This window comes from Lissotriton vulgaris, chromosome 3_1 (assembly GCF_964263255.1).
Source record: "Lissotriton vulgaris chromosome 3_1, aLisVul1.2, whole genome shotgun sequence".
Taxonomy (NCBI): Eukaryota; Metazoa; Chordata; class Amphibia; order Caudata; family Salamandridae; genus Lissotriton; species Lissotriton vulgaris.
In genome coordinates, this window is record NC_141689.1 from 743,467,018 (window position 1) to 743,491,666 (window position 24,649).

The following is a 24,649-nucleotide window of genomic DNA, read 5'->3' on the forward strand; positions in this document are numbered from 1 at the left end:
GTAATTCATTAATTTGTTAACATTGATAAAATTAAAATCATAGGAGTACCAAACATGATTAAAATGCAATTAAGATGGGCACTTTTCGTAGAATGATATTTAAAACATTTTGCTATGGGTGAGACATGATGAATCATTTAACTTAAATATTGCCGAAGTTTTGTATCATTCAACTAGTGGCTGTTTATGTTCCAGTGCCTTTGTGCCTCTAAGTTATGTTATGCATTTCTGTGGTGCTAGGAGTCATATTAACCCTATTGGCGTGGCTGGAATTCCCCTGCCGTGCAGGCAAATTCCACACGTGCGCAAATTGGAACGCACACGCACACCGGGACGTCGGACTCCTGTGCGGCGTCCGACGCATGCAAGGGGTTAAGGAGGAAGGTTGGTGTTTAAATATTGTCATCAGTGGGCTAGCAGGAAAAATGAACACTGTAGTTTTAAGAGGGGAGAAAGAGAGATGTGCAAGAGAAATGTAAAACAGCTTAGGTTTTTAAGTTTTCTGAAATGTGTTAGAAGGGGGTCCAGTTTTTGGGAGCTAGGAGTTTATGCCAATTTATAAGCTGCTGACAATTTGCTGTTCTAGTCCTCATCCATCCACCATTTAAAGATGAGAGATATAGACAAAACCAGGGGGCATATTATCAAGGGGGTTTATCTCCGCTTTTTTGGCTTTAAAAGCCAAGAAAGCGGAGATAAAATGATCTCCCTATTACCTAGCTGTCGCTAACACCAGTTAGCAACAGCTAGTAGGAGATAGCGACCATCTTGGGCCCCACTTTGCATGTCAGAGAAATTTATCACTAATGACATGCAAAGTGGGCGTGCCAAGATGTTAGCGACTGGAAACAGTCGCTAACATCGCTATCTCCTATTACCAACTTTTGGAGATATTCGCGCTAAGCGCGAATATCTCCAAAAGCTAACACCTGCCCTGGGCAGTTCTTAGCCATGTTATCCAATGGGAGGTGGATAACATGGCTAAGAGCCTTAGCTCGGTAATGCATGAATATCGCTGACTTTTCAGCGATATTCATGCATTGCGGGCGATTTTTATTGCATTTGCGATAAACCTTGGTAATACCAAGGTTTATTTGCGGTAAAAATTGCCGCAGGTCGGCGATACATCTTTGTCTCTAACCAAGCAATAGCGATAATTATCGCTATTGCTTGGTAATATGCCCCCAGGTTTCTATTAAGGATGTGTTGCGTTGAGCAAATGGATATCTATCAGCTGTCCTGGTGGTCCTCCCAAACAGTAATATGGAAACCATTTCAAAATCTTTATTTAGATCACATGATCATAAAAGATATACAAAGTTATCACATCAATAAAAAGCAAGAAAAAAAGAAGAAAAAGAAAAAAATGTCATTGTATCATTAGTATAAAATGCATTTAAAAATTAAAATCGAATAATGATCAGAAATGGGTATCAGCATATCAGAGGATTTGAGTCTGTCAAGAGTCTCCAGGCCTCCTTATTAATCGTGTTCGGGCATACCACATTGCAGTTAGAAATTTTGCTAGGGCAAACACAATGGGTGGGGATAAATCAGTCTTTAAAACTCTGTATGCGGGTAAAAAATTTCTGAATCCCATGCTTTTAAGAAGGGGGACCAGCCAATATTTCCTGCTTTTCTGGTAGGCTCGACAGAAAAAGACCACATGCACATCGTTCTCCTTTGTGTGGGCACATGCAGGGCACGTCTCTGTAGGTAATTTTACGCATCCAGATGTAGGTGGGACTCTTCAGAGTCCCAGAGGCCTTACCGAATCGGTATTTTACCATCAAATCCAATTTGATGGTAAAATACCGATTCCGGTGTGCATGCACATGTGTGCATGCACACCTATGCCATGTGACAGGCAGACCTGCCCTTAGGGCATGTATGCCTGCCACATGGCACCCGAGCCTGTTTTGGGGGTGCCAGAGGGTGTCAAAGTGACACCCCCTGCACCCTTGTGAAAATCGGTATTTACCGATTCGGTAAATACCGAATCGGTAATGCCCATTCATTCCTAACTGGCTTCAAAGCCCATAGGAATGAATGGGCATTACCGATTCTGTATTTACCGAATCGGTAAATACCGAATTCTTCCGATTCGGTATTCCAGCACATCTGGAATAGCTACATATCCACCCCTTAGATTTACCAATTTTTAATTACCGAATCGCTAAAATTCGGTAATTAAAAATCGGTAAATCTATTTCACCTACATCTGGCCCTCAGTTCTGTAGGTAACAAGGTCCGGGCTGCTCCAGAGGCGGCACCAAAAGGTTAGTGGTTTGAGCCCGAGTTCCTCCGTGATGGGCCGGAGGCCCAGATCCAGCCTTAGGGGCAGGAGTGGAGTACTTAAAGGAAGAGCTGTGAGCTGCCTAAGGAATTTATTTTCTGTAGTCTGCAATTTTGGCGATGGAATGTGGCCCCACAACTCTCCCCCGTAGGTAACTCCTCCCCACGTCTGGGCTTTATAAATTTGGATTGCAGGGCTAAGTGGGCGATATGGTGACTTGCTCGCTATTCTCATGATACCACCCGCCATCTGTGCCAGTTTCATATTTACTTTTGACTTGTGCCGACCACGTTAAATTTTGATTTAAGGTTATCCCCAGATACTCAATTGTGTGGACCCTTTCCAAACGTACTGTACCGAGGAGGGGGGTTGGGGCGGTTTAGGGGCATGGGGGTAAGAATCATAAATTTGGTTTTCTGCGGATTGATTTCAAGTCCCCTTTCTATGCAGAACTCCAGAAAACCATCCAACACCCGCTGAATGCCCATCAGGGATTTGGACAGCAGCAGGGTGTCATCCGCAAACATAATTGCGGGCACCCTGATGCCAGTCAGTTTTGGGGCGTCAGTATTGGCAATCCTTGTCAGGTGCGCAATGACCCCGTTCACAAAGAGGCAGAACAGGGTCGGTGCGAGCACACAACCCTGTCTCACCCCTCTGCGAATGGGGGATCTTTCAGTTAGGTTGCCACTTCTCCCGCAACTGACACGTGCGAAGTTGTTGTGATGTAATCTCATCAGGATTGCCAAGATGTCTTTCGGGACGCCCATCTCCTCCATGACCTTCCACAATTTTGATCTTGGCACTAAATCGAAGGCGGCACGTAAGTCCACGAAAACCGTGTACAGAGTGCCGCCCTCGATCAGTGCTGTCCTCCAATATATGAGGTTCAGCCTGAAAATTTGGTCAATTGTGGACACCCCCCTCCTAAATCCTGCCTGGTACGGGGTCAGGGTATCTGTCTCCTCCAGCCAGTTCTGCAACCGGTCCAAAATTAGCCTGCCGAAAAGCTTTTGCGATACATCGATGAGGCTTATTGGACGATAGTTGGCTGGAAGCAGAGGGGATCCCTTTTTAAATATTGGAACCACCTCTGCGCCCAGCCAAGTGCCCGGGACCTCCATCCCCTTGAGGGCCGCATTAAATATCAGCAGTAGGTAGGGGGCCCATACCCCTGGTTCCTGCTTGACTAGGTCGCCCGGTACCCCATCGAGCCCCGGGGCTTTCGCTGTTGACAACCCCGCTATAGCTGTCCGAACTTCTTTTTCTGTGAAGGGTTCACCCTCGGGGTCATTCACTAGTGTGTATTGGGGGGAACTCGGATCCTCATCCTCTATTGCATATAGTGACTGTAAATGGTTTTGCCATATACTCGGGGCAATGTTGGGCTCAATTGCCGAGGGGAGATCCTCTGTTCCACTATTGACTACCCGCCAAAATTTACTAGAATCTCTGATGGCTAGTGCACTGGAGAGATCCTCCCAGTGTTGTTGGTCCCATTCAGCCTTGGCATTTGCCAGCAGTTTCTTATGTGCCCGTCTCCTAGATTGTATCTCCTCCCTGTTTCTGCACGCCTTTATTGCGAGTAGCAGTTCACATTTGGAGTCCCGGCATGTGGCGTTATACCAGGTCTTCTTGTATGTTCCGCTAGTTCTACCCCCCCTTTACAAAGAGATCTAACTCCATGGTGTTTATTAGATCTACATGGGTCCGCCCTAACAGGTCTCTGTTTTTCCCATCACCAAGTTCCTCACCAATAGATAATGCCTTCTCCAGCACCGGGGTAATTCTGGCATAGAGTTTTGCTAGCTTATCGCCACTAGTGGCCAGTTTCCCCCACCTTACTCTCCTTCGGTTATTCTCCAGGAGTAGCCCTGGCTTTGGACTTTGTTTACCCCGTCCCATATCCTCGATGCCTGGTAGGGCATATTCGAGCTCCAGGACGTTGTGGTCACGTCTATCAATTACCTTGAACTCGACGATTCGTGACCAAGATGACAGCGGACGAGGATATAATCTAATCTTGATTCGCTGCCAGCTTTATTAAAGGAGCATTTACTAGGCATGTCCGATTTAGTGCGCCCATTACAGGCCCTTAGGCCTTGATTTAGGGTAAGGGCGGTTATCTGAAGAGCGAGAGGAGTCCAAGCTCTTGGTGGTGGTGCCACCGTGGCAGGTATCAGCCATCGTGAATCCTCCTCTAGGGAGGGTCCATCAAGAAGGCCTGACAGTGGCTCATAGTGTGAGTTTAGGTCCCCTCCAACCACGTAGTGGAGGTCCCCTGGGATTTCACTCAAAAAAGCGGAGAGTTCCTCGATGGTGTTTGATTCTTGTGGCGTGGCTACGGGTCTTGAATACATGTTTATTATCGCCAGTTTGGAGGAGTTTGGCCATTCTAAGAGAACAGCTAGTATGTCGTCTGAATCTACAGTTAGGCAGCTGGCCTGGCAGCCCAAATGGGATGCTACCCAAATTGCCAGCCCTCCAGATGGTCTTCCCCAGCCTCCCCATTTAGCTGGTTTTGAGAATACTGCGAACCCCTGGAATGTAGACTCCTCTCGTGCCCAGTAATATGGAAACGATTAGGATGTCTACAAGAAAGCTTTTCCTAAAGCTTGCACTGCCGTGGGGGGCATATCATTTAAAATGCAAAAAAGTCGGTACTGTAATCAAGGGAGGTATTTCCTACCTACTTGGTGTAGGACCCTGAATCATGCTACAAAATTGTTCCATATATCTGTAGCATTCCATAAGTTTCTGAGAGGTATGTGAAATGTGATTCATCATATACTTCTGTGAGTGTATCTTACAGAAATTGTGATAATAAATATTATTATACCTACACTGCACTCTCCAAGGATTTTTTAAAATCTATATTAACTTTGGCCCACAATGACAAACCTACAAAAAATATTCCTACTATTCCATTCAGCCACACTGACCCAATTCTGGTTTGTTCAGCTTTACATAAGGGAAAAGTTAGAGGTGGGGTTTGCAAAAATCCATAACCCGATGTAATTTCCAAAAGGGTAAATATGTTACACGTGCAACAAAAACTCCTTGATAAAAGTTCACAAAGCATGGATGAAGTGAATTCGTCCTGTCCAGCTTGAAGACCACATCAAGTTGTGCCTACACACAGTTTGGGGTCTGTACCTTGCTAAAGTCTGTATCCTACACTAGACTCATCCCCTCTTCTGCATTGTCCAAGGCCATGCCAAGTTGATTATTTCCCAAATGAGCTATTGTGCAGGGCATGGCCTTCAACCAGGCTGTACACCCAATACTCATTGCACATTGCCAAAGGCTGCGCTCTGTGCCCCATGTCGATAAATAGTTCGGCAAAGGCCTGGCCTTCCCTGGTGCCAAACACTGAGACCGAGGCCAGGATGCATGGCCTAACTTCTCTTGTGATTTGTTAATCTAACATGACTAGTAGAAGATGTATAATAGATGAATGGAGGAGCAAAATGTACTGTGCTGATAGGCAGTACATTTAAACCAGTGCCAGAGAGAAAAATGTCATGCTGTTTTACCAATTTGTAAAACGCGCGTTTTATTTGTTAAATGTTTGATATTGCACAGGATCTGAATTAAAAAAGAGTGGCAATTATTCCTTACATATAGTGAGTGCAGGAGGCGCGGCCTGCACAGTTAACAGTGGTGCAGCGGTGGAGCGTGGAGCAGGGGGGTGGGCGGGGTGGGTGGGGTGATTGTAGACAGACGACAGGATAGGGAAAGTAAAATAAAACAATTGATTGAACCACATACATAAGTGGCTTTATTTATTATTTTATTTTACTTTCCCTCTCCCATCATCAGTCCACTTTCCCCTCCACCGCCACTCCCTACCCTTACCCAGCCCCACCTCCCCACCGCTGTTACCTCTGCCGGCCACGGCTGAAGTGCACCCTTGCCTGCACATTAAATCTCCCAGAGTCACAGGTATAGCTCCATATCGGTAGCACCATCTCGTTATGCTAAAATATAATCCATAATGCTATGATTTAGTAATATATGCAAAAGTGGTGCCCCCTATGCCCATTCCATCTTTCTAATGTGCATGTAAAGATTCATATTCCAATGCATCCTGCTAGAAAAGAAACAGGCTTAAGTTTCATTCACATACATTTTAGTATGAGAAGTTGAATGAACTTGTATTTGGGATAAAAAAAAAAACTCCAGGACCTAAGCAATCAACCCTCGATGTGTGCTTGTGCTTATTTGATTGGTTGCATTGTTCATGTGTCTGTGCGCATGCACCAGGAAGCATCACCAGGAGCGGATCCTTCATTATGGCGGAGGACCATCACCCCTCTGCTGAAACCAACAGGTGCATAGAAAATAAAATGATAAAGCAATTAATAAAGCTATTATTATTTTATTTTACTTCAGACATTTGCTGGTAGTCTAATGCTAATAGGACACCAGGAGCTTCAGGCAGACAAAGACTAACTTAAAACAGATATTTTTCCAGAATATTTATTAAAACTCCAATTTCACCATTGCAATTAGATTTCTTTTTAAATATTAAAAACAGTTGTTCAAAAAATTATGTGACTTATTCCAAACCAAGGATAGCAAAATAGTGTTTTCATTGCTCTTTAGTTTTCCTTATAGGATCAGTACAGTCCCGTACGGTGAAAGCAGCTTTTGCGGGCTAGTTGCTGTAGGAACATGACAACATGATATTCTTACAAGTTTCCGTTTTTAATTCTAGGCAACCCACCAAGTAGGCTGCAAGGCATATTTACCGGTGACTTACTTAATTTTTTTAAGTAGGGTTTCTTCCTGTCAAAAAGGGCGATTTAGACAAGTTTGGGTGCATATATTAAAGCTGCTGGAGACAGGCCACAGATGTAGGTCTGAAACCATGTTTTCCTTGTCACTTTAATGGATAGCACAATATGTGTTGCAGTCCACAGGTTGCATTTAACTGTCCATGCCACTGGGGTATTTTCCGGCAACTTTATACTATGGTCTTATTAATTATATGGTACTAAACATTAGCTAATTTACCATGTTTAAGGGGTCACAGTTCATAGCCTTGGGACTGGATATCATACTTTCAGTGTTCAGAGTTCCAAAACCAGCAATACCAGTCAGCAACAAATATTGGTGTTGGTAATTGAGGGATGTTCTCATAAACACACACACACTCACACACATACACACTCAATCATACACTTCACATTCAAGAAAAAATAAGATCAAGATTGGTAACAATTAGTATCCCTAGCCCACCCTTCAATACCAAGTCCTTTCCAATCAGTATGTGAAGCCAACATCCAGCTCAAGCCTAATTAGGGTAATGTCAAAAGAGGCACTAATGGAAGAATTTCGCTGCTCAGAAATTCTGATTCATTGCAGTAATTAAATAATTATATAATAGCATGCAAGTGCGCTACATCTAGATGGCATCATTGGTGATCTTTTCTTAAAATCAAATCATTGAGTATCTCTGCGTGTGTATGTTTTACTGGCCCTTTTGTATGTTTATTCTCAAACCTTTTGCTTTCTGGCTACTATTATTCTGACCCTGTTTTTGTTGGCTTTAGGTCTCAGGGCACTTTACCACTGCTGATCAGTGCTAAAGTGCAAATTCTCTCTGTGTGAATTGTGATTATGATTGGTTATCCATGACTGGCATATTTGATTCACTCGTAAGCCACTAGTAAAGTGCACTGTGTGTGAGCGGGGCCTGTACATCAACTGGTATTATTGGGCCTGAGCACTGATTGTGCCACCCACACAAATAGCCTTTCAAATGTGTGTCTGACCTGCCACTGCAGAGACTATGTTTGCAGCTTTTACCTGCCCTGTAGACCTGGCAAGTGCACCCACCTGCCAGGCCATAACCTTTCCTTTTACTACATGTTAGGCACCCCAAGGTCAGCTCATGAGCAGGGTGCAGTGCATTTGAATGGAAGGACGTGTACTGGTGTGTGTTACATGTGCTGATAATGAAATACTGTGCATTTGGTTTTTCACTGTTGCACGGAGTAACTCTCCAATAAGGTTTCATTGGCATTGCCGTGTAACATTATTTCTTTTGCACATATCGCCCTAAGTGGGAAGAGTATGCCCAGACGTGGGTCCCATGCTCACCACACCACTGGATTTAAGCTAGCCTGGCTGATGAAGAGTGATGCCCTGAAACCTGTCCCAGGATGCTTGTTTCCTGTTCAGGGAGGACCTGGCTTGGCAGTTCAGATGGACTGTTCCCATAAAGAACATAGTCAAGACTGATTTGCATAAGGCTGGGTCCAAACTGGGGGGGGGGGGTGGTGAGCAAAAGAATGATGGATTAAACCCAGATCCTTGTGATTGGGGTGAATGTTTGCATTGTCCAGCATTCCATCCATCAATTCTTACGTTTAGAAAGTGGGCATTTTTTTGTTATCCTCTTGTGTACCTCTTTTGGTTTGTGTATTCACCATCTCGTTTTGGAGTTGGGGATGTGCATTCACTCTAGACACTCACAAATGGTGTTAAGGTGTGGCTTGACTTGCCTTGGTTACTCATAGCCAGGCTGAATAGACCTATCTATGTTAACAGTGGTGGGAGGAGTTTTCACTAGCACCTAAATAGGCTGTGTCTGCTCTGCACAATGCTGTCTCCATCTCCTAAGGTGAAGCTGGACCAGGGAAACAATAACTGTTTTTTACTGAGCTCAGAGACTCTTGAAACAAAGAATGCAAAGAGAAAATGGGGTATATGTATTGGACCTAAAGGGGGACGGAGCTTGCTGGCAACCAAGATGGCCGACTAAGCCCGGAGCCCCGTCTTGGGGTTTTCAATAATCCTTAAATATCCTACATCAGCACAGAATATAGTGCCAACTGCTTTGTCCCCTGAGTTGGAGAACAGCTGTAGCTGGCGGTGAAGACCTCGCAGCAGCATTTCGGTGCCGGGGTCCAGAAGAACGCGGGTGCGGCAGAGTAGCAGCGCGTGAGGCTTGAAAGCTGCGACCTGGAGTGCGGAGCCGGCCCACGTAGCGTAACAGTGCGTGCGGCCAGAGGAGAAGCATGCCTGGGGATGATCTCCGCTTGCAGGAATGCACTGTTCAAACTTGCTCCGGTGCAACACGTTTTGTAACTTTCATTCAAATCATGTATCAAAAAATGAATCAAAAGAAGTGTGTACATATACAATTAAATCCTCATAAATTACACTTTCTCAAATGTCATTATAATAACAAGAACGCAACTAAACACACTGTGAAATTCATTGTTTACTATGATTTATAAGAGTATATGAGGATTTATTGTATATGTACACACTTCTTTTGATTCATTTTTTGATACATGATTTGAATGAAAGTTACAAAACGAGTTGCACCTGAGCAAGTTTGAACAGTGCATTCCTGCATGAGACACAGTTGTGTCTGTAAGTGCAGTTACTTTAGAAACCTGACAGGGGTTAGTCAGGGAGCAGGTCTGCACCAATTTGTCAAATAGGAAATTGAGTATAGGTTTCAAAAATTGTGGTGTGCAGGTTACACACATACCCTTAGATGATCTCCGCTTGGCCACACGAAACCTAAGCAGGTACGCGGGCTTAGTCCAGATCAACCTGAAGGACAGACCCTCACTGCCTCGCCTCTTCCCACCCCTCTTTTGCTCGAGGTGGAGGTCCAATCTGCACAACACTGCTGAGGTTGAGGAGCGGTGGCCCCACAAGACGGCGCCTCAGTTGGCGGACCGAGGAATCCCCGGTGCATGGGGAGCGAATAGTGGAGATGGGCCACCTGGTGCACGTCCCGGATCTGGTGTGCCGCGACGCGACAAGCGGTGCGGGTCTGTGGAGCTCGTGCCTTGAAGCCGGTGCACGACTCAGGTGAGGTGCGCCCAAAAGCAGTATCGGATGCCGGATTTGGAGGGACCATTGACTACCCCTCGCTGACGGATTTTGGGGTTAAGGTGTTCTCACAAGGGCATCACAGCGAATTATCACGAGGGAGTCGGGGCCAGAGTGCAGCAGCGCCCACCGGAGAGAGCAAATCTGGCACGAGGCGCCATAACTGAGGCCTCCGCTCACTAAAGTTGGTGGGGAACCATCAGAGTGCGCAGCAGCCAGTGCTACAATATTCCCTGGTAAGCGCCTCTGTGATCTACCCACCATACAGCTTACTAAACGCCATGTGCAGTTTGGGAACAGCCCCCACCAAGAGTGTGATGGAAGCTAAGGCTGAAATCGGTCATCGCAAGGCGACTGGCAGACGTGACCACAGCAAACGCGGTGTGACCTGCAGGGGGGTGGCGAGCCCCGAGCCACTAGAGCAGGTTGGCCATCACTGTGTTCGCCCATAGGGACTACCGAGCCATTGCACGGCGCTACAGGGGTTTTTCACGACTGGGAGCTAGAAGGAGAAAAGTGAACATAGCGGGCTGCAACGCTAGGAGCTCCCGTCAGCGCATCCCAAGATGGGCCGAGGCGACAAGACTCAGAGCAAACTCTCCTTCGACCAAAGACCCTCAAAATCGCAGGAAGTCGCGAGCGCGGATAAGCGCACCATACAAGAAGAAGATGACACTGCAGTAGGCACTGATATTAAAAACATGCAACTAGCTATGGAAAAAGGCCTTCAGAACAGCATGACAACCTTGGGCTCAAAGCAAGACGGCCTCACCTACAGAATGGACAGAATGGCAGGAACAGATCGATAAGCATGCAGAAAGGCTGGACATGTCTTAGAGGAGATTGACAGAGGTTTAGGAGGCCCAAACGTAACTCGAGACTGACCACAAATAAATCGAGAAACTAATGCAGGCTCTGCAAGAAAAAACTGAAGACTTGGAGGCATGTTCTCATCGGTGGAACCTAAGAATTACGGGTCTCCCGGAGACAACCCAGACGTTCATCGAAAAACTTCCGACCACTCTGCTGGGCGAAGAGGCTTTCTCCCCGAAGTTTGTTGTGGAGCGAGCTCATCGCTCTCTGGGCCCGCGCCCGTGCCCGGGTGCCCCTCCATGCCCGATCATAGCCAAACCACTCAACTATAGAGACAGGGATGCAGCCCTGCGTCAGGCCAGAGACAAGAAATCGCTGCAGTATGAGGGCTCGGAGATCTCTCTTTACCCTGATTGCACCGCTAGAGTGCAGGAGGCTCGCAAGCACTTTGCCCCATTCAAAAGGCAACTTAGAGACCTAGGCCTGGATTACGCGATGCTGTACCCGGCAAAATTGAAAGTCAATCAGCAGGGACGATCTCACCTGTTCACAGACCCTCGAGCCTTACAATGAGCCCTGAAGGGCTGGTCGAGGGACAACCCCAGAGACGCAAATGTGCCATCGGATGAAGCAGGTGGAAGCAGCCAGCTAGACGAGCAGGAGTGACTGGCCTCTTAATGCTTGCTCCACGAGGCGGTAAGGTGCGAGAGCTGGGGTAAACAGAGAGACCTATTCAGATTGTCAGTTGTGCTGTTGTATCATCGTGGGGTGGGATGTTCCAGGGGACCAAGGGGGATGGCACAGTATGGCATAGGTGTGTTAAGCGGCTGTGCATGATGACTAGACCACGACGAGTCTCACTGCCGCCGGACTGAGACAGACGCCCCGGGGTCTTGTTCTTTGTATGGAGCCGCAAAATCATTTTATTAATCCGCAAACCAGGGGTACGTTTATATATGCACACTGTTCATCGAAATGATTAATTTGCAACTAAGTTTTCTAACACCTTAAGATTTGCTAATGTATGTTACAAACCACAGCGGGTAGTGGGCGGAGAGTCTCCAGTATAGTGCTTGCTAGCTAGCACTGTCTACTGGTGGCATGGCAACCTCGGCCCCTGCGCACAATGCTCCTGTATGACTCTCTGGAGTTCATAAAGTTGGGGGAAGGGAAGAGAGGGTGGTGGGGTAGGAGCGGACTCGGCAAGGCCAGGTTGGGGGTGGTCTGCTGTGGGTGGGGGATGGAACTGTTTTGTTGTTGTTTTTGACAGGCATGGGGGGATTCTTGTTTTACCATTTACACACACGGCCCACCATGGGCTCAAGAGATACCCTTACACACATGCAACACAAACCTAAGAGCAATGACGAGTGTAGCTGAATCCAATAACCATGAATCGTCAGCTATGAATCGTGCCCTCACATGGACCGTTCGGGCCTCAATGACTATCGCACACTTAGGAAAGTGCTAAGTTACCTACAGCGGCGGCAGGTGGATGTGGCCCTACTTCAGGAGACCCATCTCCCACTTACAAGTAGGATGCTGCACAGTAAAGGTCTGGAGGGCAATGTCACAGCTGCAGGCTTTACGACTCATTCTAGGGGCGAGTTGACCTGGGTAAACCCTAGGTCGAAACTTACTCTGACACTTCTGCAGGCTGACCCTGGAGGCTGTTATGTGATATCAAATTGTTAGGGCCTAGGCCTGGAACTAATAGTCATTAATGTTTATGGTCCGAATTATGACTCCCCGGAATTCTATCACACCTTGGCGAATGTAGCACACACTTATTCCACTGCGTATGTACTTTGGGGAGTAACTTCAATTTGGTGCTCAACCCGGCACTAGATAGATCTGCAGGCCCACCGCATAAACCCTCCGCTGCTGCTCAAGCACTACAATCAGTGCTCACTAGTCTAGATCTCGAAGACGTGTGGAGATACAGACATACTGCACACGGGGGTTACACACACTACTCGGCCTACCATGATATCCACACCAGAATTGACTACTGGCTGGTGACCTCTTCCATGATGGGGCGGGTCAGGGCCTGCACAGTCCTGCCACGTACTTTGTCAGACCATTCACCTCTCCTGCTGGTCCTAGAAAACCCTGCGAAATCAATCCCCCCGTTTACATGACGCTTTCCACCATACTCACTACTTGACCCGTTGTTTAGGGGAGAGCTGGCGGAAGAAATTGATGTCTTTTTTTAGGCTAATATAGGTTTAGTGGACAGCTTTCAATTGGTATGGGAGGCCTTTAAGGTTTACATACGGGGCATAGCAATATCTAAACACTTGAGCGTTTTCAAATCCATTGAAGGACTGGGTTTTTCTCTAAGACCCAGCGGTGCCTGGGATAACACCTGAAATCTTAGTGGGTTACCTGTTCCGGCGTACAAATGACAGAGACACGGGACACTTCCTTCGGCGTCAAAGATTCGAGGTTTATTTACCTCAGGGAACACAGAAGTCACGAGAAGTACATAGCATGTATGTTCAAGGAGACTGCTTCAAATTGTATCTGTGGACCGCTCCTTTTATACAGTTCTTCGTCATACGACAACATGGCAAACAAAGGATTACAACCCGGTTCCCACAGTAAATTTCATAGGGGGGTCGCTTTCATGTATTCAGGGTCCCAGAACATAATTACAGTAGCATCGCCAGTTCCCAACTGTAAAAGTACATCTTCCCATCATTAGTGCATTCCATTCCGCTGTAAATGAATCAAGGAAGAGTCAGAAACAGGTGCAGAGGAAGACGGGGATGGCGAACAGATTGAAAAGAGTGTAAGGGATGCTTATTGGAAACACGATTGCAGGGATCAAAGGAGACGTGCCTAATGAATGCACAACTGAGACAGTAGACCGGCACGGCAAGATGAGCCTCAAGCGAGGCCATCAGCCTTGCAGTGTCATCCCCCTCGTCATAAAGTTATCCTCAAAAGAACACGTGTCTTCCGCAAGAGTTTGGGAATCCCAGGGTCACGAAGCGAACAGTGTCCGTTCGCTGGCTACTTGAGGGCAAGAAACAAAATGGATGCCGTATCTAAGATAGAACCCGTGGGTTCAGATAAAGAAACCCACGAAACAAACGAACGGTTTAGGCTAGCACAGCGAAAACGCGTACACCCACTAACCTCATCATTTGCGGTTCATAGATACCAGACTCGACCATATTCGAGCAAGTCGAAAACACCACTTACAATTGTCACGGAACCTCAGACGCTCCTTTTGCCCTCATGTAGGCAAGCACTAGTCGCAATCAGAATCGATCTCGATATTCATCAGACCATCCAGATGTTGCTGCAACATCATTCTATCCATCAGTGCTTCCTTGGTAATAGGTGGCCGTCTTATACACGTCGTAGCACAGAGGCCACATAAGGCAGGACCACACTGCACACAAAGACAACACGTGATCAGAAATGCTACAACAACCCCAATGATCATCGGAATTTTCCAACCCCACGTCGACATTAGGCCCCAAAACCACCCTAGTAGCGTCCAATCCCCTACGTCCACGTGTATGGACTCAGAGATCTTATACAACTTCGAGATGGATTTATAGACAGTTGGAGCGTTGTCAGGAATGAAAATGCAGCAACTCGAATGGATCACCTTACATACTCCACCTCGATCTGCAAGGACAACGTCTAAAACCATACGGTTTTGTAACGTCATAAGCCTGTCCGCCTGCAGCTCTGCTGTTATATTACCAAGGGCACTGGCAGTGATATTAGCTGTCGATTCCACCACTCGAGTGAACTGTCTCAGGTTCCTACTATTGATCATAGGTCCCCAAAATGGCAAGAAACCCTTAAAGAAGTCTCCTGCTTCTTGACCGGCAGTGTCTTCTTCACTAATCACGCCTCTCACAACTCTGGTTTTATGATAATCCGACCCAACAGTAAAGGTCGGCGGCAACAGATTTGCAATATAACAGGTGCCCAAAAAGTCAAAGGGCAACCATGTATATGCGCGATCATAGCACACAAAATATGTACCCCTGGCAGCCAAAAGGACAGGGGAAGAGAGCGTCGGCAAAACATATGTTTCAGCTGAGCTCGCGGACTTCGACCTTGTCCTCTCAAACAGAAATTTCCGAGGTGGGGTACGATCCAGATCGGGGATGAGCTTTTAAGCTGCCTATTACCCGCTGATTTGCTATACTCAGCCTCACTCAGATCCTTGTATGCTCGCACCTCTTCCTCTGGGATAAGCGATGCGTCAAAAATATCCCTATCTAAATCGGCAATCGCTCTCGCCAAAGGCTTGTGATGCAGGCCAGGACCATGGCCTGGAGCGAGTGGCTCTCGATGGGGGTAGGAATCTAGTGCGCTACGAAACATTGTTTGGAATGCTCGAGCTGAACCCTGGGAACTGTAAGGAAGGACCAAGTATGGAATTCCCCTATCTGTGGTATGTGGCATTAGCCCACACACCCAACAGTTGGAAGTGTTCATCACCAACTGATGTTGATGAAGGAGCTGAACGAAGGAATTGTTCATGAATTCCGCACGTCTAACCTGCTCGTGTTGGGGTAAGATATGGAAGGAATGAGGAGAAACAGTAGAAGTAGGTTTAGGTTCAGAAGAAGGGGTAGGTGAAGCAGAAGGCAATAGTAACTGTATCGCATAATACACTCCACCCACCAATAACGAGGAAATAGTTAGGAACAGTAGGAACACCTGAAACATAAAGCATTTCGTACGTATAATTCTATGTAATTCGAATCTTTGTGCTTGAGTCTTCTCCACTTCCGACAGCTTTGAGAAAGCCATCCTCTAAAACCGTCCGCAACGTTCTTGACGCACTTCGTTCTGTGTAGCAATGGTCAATCCCCAGGAGTTCCTAGGAATCGACGGTCTCCAACCTAGTGTCAGGACCTACTAAACAGAAGGAAGTACCCGCACAGCCCTACGGTCCACCCGGATGTAAGGTTCTTTTAATTAAACAATATATACAAAATCTCCTAGCTGCGGAAGAAAACACACATATGCGGAAAAGAACTCAGAATTCAAACAAAAACCACAGTTGTTCAAAAATGTTCAGAGTGATAATGGGGTAACGTGGATTTCGAAAGGAATAAGCAAAAATAATTTTATTAGTCTCTAGTATTGGAACGAAGAAAATATCTGCTTCTTCCAGGACGAGTCTGCTCTTCAAACAATTGGTCGGATGATGAAACAGAGTCCTGTTGGTCAGACGATAGTTCAGATCTTGAATTCTCCAATGACAAACGTTCAATAGTATTATCTGGCTGCACTGAAGTATCTCCCACAGGCTGAGCGCCACTGAACGGCACAAAGTTTGTCAAAGCTTCGGTTCTCAGATGCGGCGATGCCAGTCCTCACCCACGAGTCCGCTGGTAAAGGTTTTGGGACCTTTTTGGTGTGGGTGGCGTGCACCCAATGCTTGCGGCCCTCCAAACGAACAGCGGTTCTCGTGGCGAGTAACACTTGAAAGGGTCCAATAAACCTTGGCTCAAGGTTTCGCTTCCAGCCGAAATTTCTTGTTACCACCCAGTCTCCGGGTTGGAGCTGGTGGCCTGGACCCTCCGTCTGTGCCGGCAGCGCTTCAAAAACCTGTTGATGAATTAACCTCAGTTTAGCAGTCAGATCATGAAGATAATCAATCAGCATTGGATATTCAAGACTTGTGAATGCACTGGGTCTAGGAACCCCCCAAATATTTGCAGGACAGCCGAACACAATCTCATATGGGCTGAGCCCTACTCGAGAGTGTACAGTCGCCCTAGTTAACAGAAGAGCCATAGGCAAAGCGTCGGGCCACGACAGACCAGTCGTAGCCTGAATCTTTGCGAGTTTCAGTTTTAGAGTACCATTGTACCCCTCAACCAAACCTGCTGACTGGGGATGGTTGGCGCTATGGAATTTTTGTGTAATTCCAAGGCCCTTACACACACTCTTCATCACACTCCCCACAAACTCACCTCCGTTATCAGACCATACAATCCGTGGCATTCCATACCGAGGAAAGTATTCCTTCAGTAGGATTTTCGATGTGGACAGGGCAGTATTGTCTATGAGAGGGTAAGCTTCGATCCATCGGGAGAATGCGCAAACCACAACTAAAACGTACTTCAGGTTATTGCATCGCTCCATATGGATGAAGTCCAACTGAATTACCTCAAAGGGACATGTAGGAAGAGCAAAATGGCCAGGAGGTGTAGGAGTGCCCTTGCCAGGATTGTACATCATACATATCATGCAATTCTTAACCAATCTCTCAGCACACTTAGCGATACCATCATTCTTCCATACAGGGGACAACAACTTGCAGATACCTTTCGCACTAATATGTGACAAACCGTGTGCCATGGTCACAACAGCTAGCACATATGCATCCGGCAACATCCATCTTTGCTTCTCCGACAAATCGATCCAACATCCATTCGCATCCAATTTTCCTGTGCTCTCCTTCCACTTAGTCTTTTCAGTCTCGGTGGCCTCATTCTGAATCGCTTTCATGCTTTCAATAGTGTCCTCACACATACCAGTTTCTGCAGGCCACCTTACCGAACTCGTCACATACATTCTAGTTGTAGGGTTTCTCGCAGTCTCCTTAGCGATCTCATCAGCAAACGCATTGCCACGACCAACATCATCCGTCACCTTACGGTGCGCACTGCATTTAATAATCGCCACCTGCTTGGGCAATGTAAGTGCGTCTAAAAGTTCATTCACAAGCTGTCCATGCTGGATCTTCGTACCATGCGATGTCATAAAGCCTCTCTCTCGTCACAGTCGTCCAAAACTATGCGCGATGCCAAAAGCATATTGGCTGTCGGTAAATACATTCACCCGTTTCCCTTTCGACAAAACACACGCTCTCGTCAAAGCAATCAGTTCTGCCGCCTGAGCAGAATTCTGATTCAATCTCGCCGTTTCTACAACCGTACTCAACGTTACCACAGCGTACGCAGTCGTCACATCACCATTTGGCAATTTAAAACACGAACCATCCACATACAAAGTACCATCAGGTTCTTCCAATGGAGTGTTTTTTAGGTCCACACGACCCTTCGTTTCCTCCTCAGTTCGTAAATAACAATCGTGTGGTGATACCTCGTCTGATTCCATATTGATTGGCAACAACGTCGCCGGATTTAAAACATTGCAGCGCTTTATTTGGACATGGCTTGCCAAAAGCGTCAACTCGTAACCGGACAACCTTGCGCTCGTCAAGTGTTGAGTTTTCGTACGATTCAAGAGAGTGTCAAGTGCATGCGGAACCATCACCGTAAGCATATTATCCATGACCAATCCTACAGATTGTTGGATGGACACCGCAGCCGCCGCTGTCGCTCGTAGACAACTCGGCAAAGCTCTAGCTACTGGGTCCAAGGTCGAGGAAAAATATGCACATGGACGTTGCTTACCGCCAAATTGTTGCGCCAAAACACTCAACGCACAACCCTCTCTCTCGTGAACGTATAGTGTAAACGGCTTGCTGTAGTCAGGAGTACCTAACACAGGGGCCGAACACAACGCATCACGCAGTTCAGAAAAACTTTTCTGACACTCTTCCGTCCATGGCAACGGAGTGGGAACATCCTTGCATGTGAGAGCTACCAATGGTTTCGCTAGCAATGAAAAATTTGGAATCCATTGCCTGCAGTATGACGTGATACCTAGAAAGGCACGCACATCTCTCTGAGTTGTTGGCACAATCATCCTAGCGATCGCTGCAATTCTCTCTGGGGTCAACCTTCTTCCCTCCTTTGACAATAAGTGACCTAGATAGGTTACTTCTTGACAACAATATTGCAATTTAGAAGGTGACACCTTGTGATGTAAGTCACAGAGATGCTGCAACAATGACACCGTAGCAGTTTTGCAAATGTTACGTGTGTCCGCAGCCACCAATAAGTCATCAACATATTGGATCAAGTCCGCACCAGCCGGTAACACAAACGCGTCAAGTTGACTCTTCAGGGCTTGGCTATAAATCGACGGACTCTCACAATAGCCCTGAGGAGCGCGTTTAAACCTAAAGCTGCGGCCACCTAAAGAGAAACCGAATAAGTCCCTGCTCTCCTCAGCAATCGGAATGCTAAAGAAAGCATTCTTCAGATCGATCACTGAGAACCAGGACGCAGATGCTGGAATCAGAGTCAGTAAACCCGTAATGTCAGGCACCACAGGGAACTGAGGAACCACAATTTTGTTCACCTCCCGTAAATCAATGACAAAACGATAAACAGGAGGCTTAGATGGATCAGTGCGTTTCAGAATAGGTAGTACAGGACTGTTACACACGTTTCCCTGAGTCTCCTCGATAACATCTTTCTCGATCAAATCATAGATGATCGCCAGCAACGCTCGCTCACCATCAAGGGAAATACGGTATTGGGGAATACGTGGTAATCGCACATTCGATTTCAATTGGACAACATAAGGGGAGATGTCAAGCAGGCCCACGTCGTTGGGACCTGTTGCCCACAAAGGTGCAGGAAGAGGACTCAATTCCGGTGGGAGCTTATCAACGGACAGGTACATAGGAGAGATTACTCTCTCACCCAATGTAAGCTTTACTCCCGCAGGAGAACAATACAGAGTCGCATACAGACGTTTCAGCAAATCCAGGCCCAAAAGATTTTCACCACAACCAGTAGTCAAAATCAAGGGGGCTTTCAGCTCACGAGTCCCAATTGTAAGGGGCAAAGGGCGAGAAACCGGATTGCTAACAGGGGCGCTGGAGTATCCAACGGAAACATTTGTTAAGCCAGACAAAGGTGCGCCAGGGAGTTTGGAATGAATGATGGAACTTTTCGCTGCACCAGTGTCCAACAGAAAAGGCTCAACTACGCCCGAGGTGGCAACTGCAACGTAAGGCCCTCTCTGATCAACCGGAACTGATACTACTCCCTCTCCTTGTCTATGGCTGTCCTAGTAATTGCCGTCGTCAGTACCCTGATCGACGTAATAATCGTCCACATTGTACTGTGCGGATCTACCTGACGATGACCCACGCTGATCAAAACAATTATTGGAATCAGAGGAATTATTAGAACGCTCATTTTGGTCCTGAGTAACACCACGACCTCTACCACGTGAAGCTTGTTGTGGACCACTACGACCTCCTCTAGATGAATTACCATTATTCCGATCGCGCAAAACCGGACAATCAAATTTCAAATGACCCTCACCTCTACAATAGGCACACTGATTGTACCCAAGCATAGATCTCTGCGAAGAAGAATCATTCCGCGACTGCGACCTAGCGGGCTGGATTGCGATCTATTCCGCTGTTGAGAATCGTTTTGATTTGAGCGCGGAGGATACGCTTGTTGTAACAAAACTTTCGTTTTGAGCTCTTTCGTCTTTTTATCAGTACAATCATTTTCCTCCTTCTCTCTATTTTCATAATATTGAGCCGTGGCCAATATCTGAGCAGAGGTAGAAACGGCCCACGCACTTTCTGAATTTTTCAATTTGTTGCTAAGTTCGGGCAATAAATTCGATACGAATTTATCCACAAACAATCTCTGACCTCCCTCAGTACCCATATCTTGGCCACTATGATCGATGAATGCCTCCTCAAATCTCGTAAAGAAATCGGAGACACTCTTGTCCTTCTTTTGCTTACAGGCAGACAGTTTATCCCAATTAACTTTCATTGCTGGCAAAAGCGTTTTCATAAGCGTAATAATTCTTTGGGGCAGATCCGTAATCAACTGGTCAGGTTTAGCCCCACCAACTTGTAGTGCATCCGCCGCTATAAGAGCAGCCCAATCACCACCTAGCTCGGCAGCGTGATTTTCTTGACGAATTTTCGCCCAAACCGGTTGCGGAACTACGTTACCGAACAACATGTCGATGTCGGCAAGATTCATGATAGTAGCATCTACTAATTGGGACAACTCTTTTTTTAATATCCTGCAGGATTTTTGCGAGGGTCTGGCAAAGTCTGCTTAACCTGCAAAACTTCTGATCGCCTCCATGGGAGGTGTATCCACACTCTCTGGAAGTGTGGCAGGATAGCAGGATTAACAGTAGCATCACCTGGCATCCATACTGGAGGAACTTCACGCATGGGATACTGACCAGGAGTTGCCATCCATTCCTCGTGTTCATCTTTAAACAACGCACGAGGCATCACAGTGGGACGGAAAGATAGAAGATGCTCGACAGCACGTCGAACATTACTACCCACAATCATACCATTCGAAAACTGAAGCGGAAGTTCAGTTAAAGCGGCCAGTACATCATCTGCCGCATCAACTGATATCTCGTCGCGTAAGAGTTTGCACATTTCTCAAACACAAATCTTTGTGTTGGCTCATTGAATTGAGAGAAAGTGTCAACAATTATACGTGGAGGATTCCTAAGGGGATATCTAATCCAATTTTTCGCCATTTTAAATAGCGTATCATGTTCCCTACCACCAGGAAGCCTACTTCGTCTTTGGGGAGCATCAGAATCAGCAGACCCAAGAATCGGTCCAAGAGGAGAGTAGAAGTTGGCAACAATATTAGGAATACGTCGCCGAACAGACGGGGAAGAAGAGAGAAGTAAAGGGGTAACAATAGAAGGACCAAATACAGGAGGAGCAGGAGCAGTAGGAGTGGCCACAAGAGTGGAAGTGGCGGGAACAGTAGCTTGAGAAGGTATAGACGGTGGAGCAGTAGGGATAGTAGCAGGTAGAGTAATAGGTACAGAAGGATTCTCAAAGACAGGACCAGCGACAGGCGGATTAACAACTGCCGGAACAGCAGGTTGAGGAACAGGGGGAACCACGGGAGCTGTGGTATCCTGTGCATAAGGAGGTGGCGACTTCAGTAGATAGGACAACAAAGAGTCCTCTACTGCTTCCTCTCCCTTCTTATCCGTACCCGTCGGTAAAACGGGATAACATTTATCCACTGTCATACGTTGTAATCTATCAAAAACGTCCTTTTCCTTCTCTTCTTTGTCTCGCTGAAACGGCTCTGCATTTCTCATCGTTATAACGATACCTTCTCTCTTATTGCGTTTAAGCTGTTTGATTTCTTTTTGCTTGGCTTCTTTACGCCATAACCGAAAGGAATCAAACATGGTCGGCCTTGCTTTTCTTTGGAACAATTTAGCCTCAAGATTATCTAAAAATCGGGGTCTCAAAACTACCATGAGGTGGCCAACTAAGGACACCGTCCTCTTTAGTGTAACGAACCCAACAATCATTGAATGTGATAGGACCCACACCATGGCGACTATATAATTCATAAATTGGAGTTCCGACTGGAGGTATCGGACATGAGTCCTCCAATCGGAAATCCGCACTACAACCTCTAAAGCAACTGAACAGAACGTCAAGGGTTATTGGAATACAATGTCCCGCAAAAGTGCAAAAACCCTCGGTTTTTGGCGACTGCAGATGTCAAATAGAACAACTAAGAGCAAAATACAAAGAGCCACAAATGCAATGGAACCATGCAACAACTAAGCACCCACAACAACTAAGGATTTTGGGAACGACCCACAAATACTTAACTCAAAGAACAATGGCGTCACCAGGAAGGCCCGTCAATCGTCTCGGTATACCAAGGTCTACGCCAGGCGCCAAAACAGGTCTACAGTCAGGGCAGCAGACTGTCGCAGCCGTCAGGAGGCGGGGATCTTCGCGGGAAAAGTCTTCGGTCCACTTGTTTCAACAACAGGATCGATGAAGCGGGGTGCACCTTCCCTCGGAGATTTCACACGAAGTTCCTCACGATCGTCGGGCTTTGGACCGGTACCACTGATGCAGCCCCAATTTGGGCGCCAACTGAAGGACTGGGTTTTTCTCTAAGACCCAGCGGTGCCAGGGATAACACCTGAAACCTTCGTGGGTTACCTGTTCCGGCATACAAATGACAGAGACACGGGACACTTCCTTCGGCGTCAAAGATTTGAGGTTTATTTACTGCAGGGAACACAAAAGTCACGAGAAGTACATAGCATGTATGTTCAAGGAGACTGCTTCAAATTGTATCTGTGGATCGCTCCTTTTATACAGTTCTTCGTCATACGACAACATGGAAAACAAAGGATTACAACCCGGTTCCCACAGTAAATTTCATAGGGGGGTCGCTTTCATGTATTCAGGGTCCCAGAACATAATTACAGTAGCATCGCCAGTTCCCAACTGTAAAAGTACATCTTCCCATCATTAGTGCATTCCATTCGGCTGTAAATGAATCAAGGAAGAGTCAGAAACAGGTGCAGAGGAAGACAGGGATGGCGAACAGATTGAAAAGAGTGTAAGGGATGCTTATCAGAAACACGATTGCAGGGATCAAAGGAGACGTGCCTAATGAATGCACAACTGAGACAATAGACCGGCACGGCAAGATGAGCCTCGAGCGAGGCCATCTGCCTTGCAGTGTCATCCCCCTCGTCATAAAGACATCCTCAAAAGAACACGTGTCTTCCGCAAGAGTTTGGGAATCCCAGGGTCACGAAGCGAACAGTGTCCGTTCGCTGGCTACTTGAGGGCAAGAAACAAAATGGATGCCGTATCTAAGATGGAACCCGTGGGTTCAGATAAAGAAACCCACGAAACAAACGAACGGTTTAGGCTAGCACAGCGAAAACGCGTACACCCACTAACCTCATCATTTGCGGTTCATAGATACCAGACTCGACCATATTCGAGCAAGTCGAAAACACCACTTACAATTGTCACGGAACTTCACCATCAGACAGAGACTGTTGGTGTTGGAGCAACAGCTGGCGATACTTGAGAAGCGACTACTGAGCAATCCAGACCCAGCTGTAGCTGAAGAAATGAGATCCCTGATCACTGAATATAATGATGAAGCAGACAGGGAAGTCCAACATATGGGAAAATACGCGACGACACAAACCTATGGTGAGGGGGAGCGGCCTAGCTCACTCCTAGCTAGAATACTTAGGGGCAATAGGGGGAAACCTCTGATCACAGAGTTAAAGACCCCGGATGGCCAGGTCGTCACGGACGAGTCTGATATAGCGAACAGGTTTAGAGGCTTCTATGCTGACCTATACTCTTCCAAACGCGGAGACCTCTCTGACGAAACAACGGAATACTTGGAGCACATAGACCTGCCCATGCTCACTAACACGCACCGAGAATTCCTTATGCTTCCCATAGGGAATGACGAAATAATAGAGGCGCTGGTGGGCATGCATTCGGGAAGTGCTCCTGGTGCTGATGGACTCACGGTAGGCTTATATAAAGCTTTGCAGGACCAGCTGATCCCCCACCTATCCACGTTATTCGACAACATCTGTGTGGAAGGTAGCATGCCTCAATCCATGAGGGTAGCATTACTAGTTAATACTCAAACCCGGCAAGGCACATGACGAGTGCGGCTCATACAGGCCTCTATCCCTTCTAAATGTTGACACCAAGCTTTATGCGAAAGTGCTGGCGACTCGCCTTGCTCTACTTGCCCCCAAGCTGGTTGCTCCGGAGTAGGCGGGATTCATCCCCAGTAGAAATCTGACCTACAATATCCGCACGGTCTTTTGCACTATGCAACATGTTAAACAGGATGCAAAGGCTATCACGGTTTTCCTTGATATGGTGAAGGCCTTTGATTCTGTTGAGTGGCCGTTCATGAGACAGGTGCTGCAGCGGTTGGGACTGGGCATGCCCTTTCTTCAAATGATAGGCACTCTATACAATAAGTCAACGGCTAGACTCAG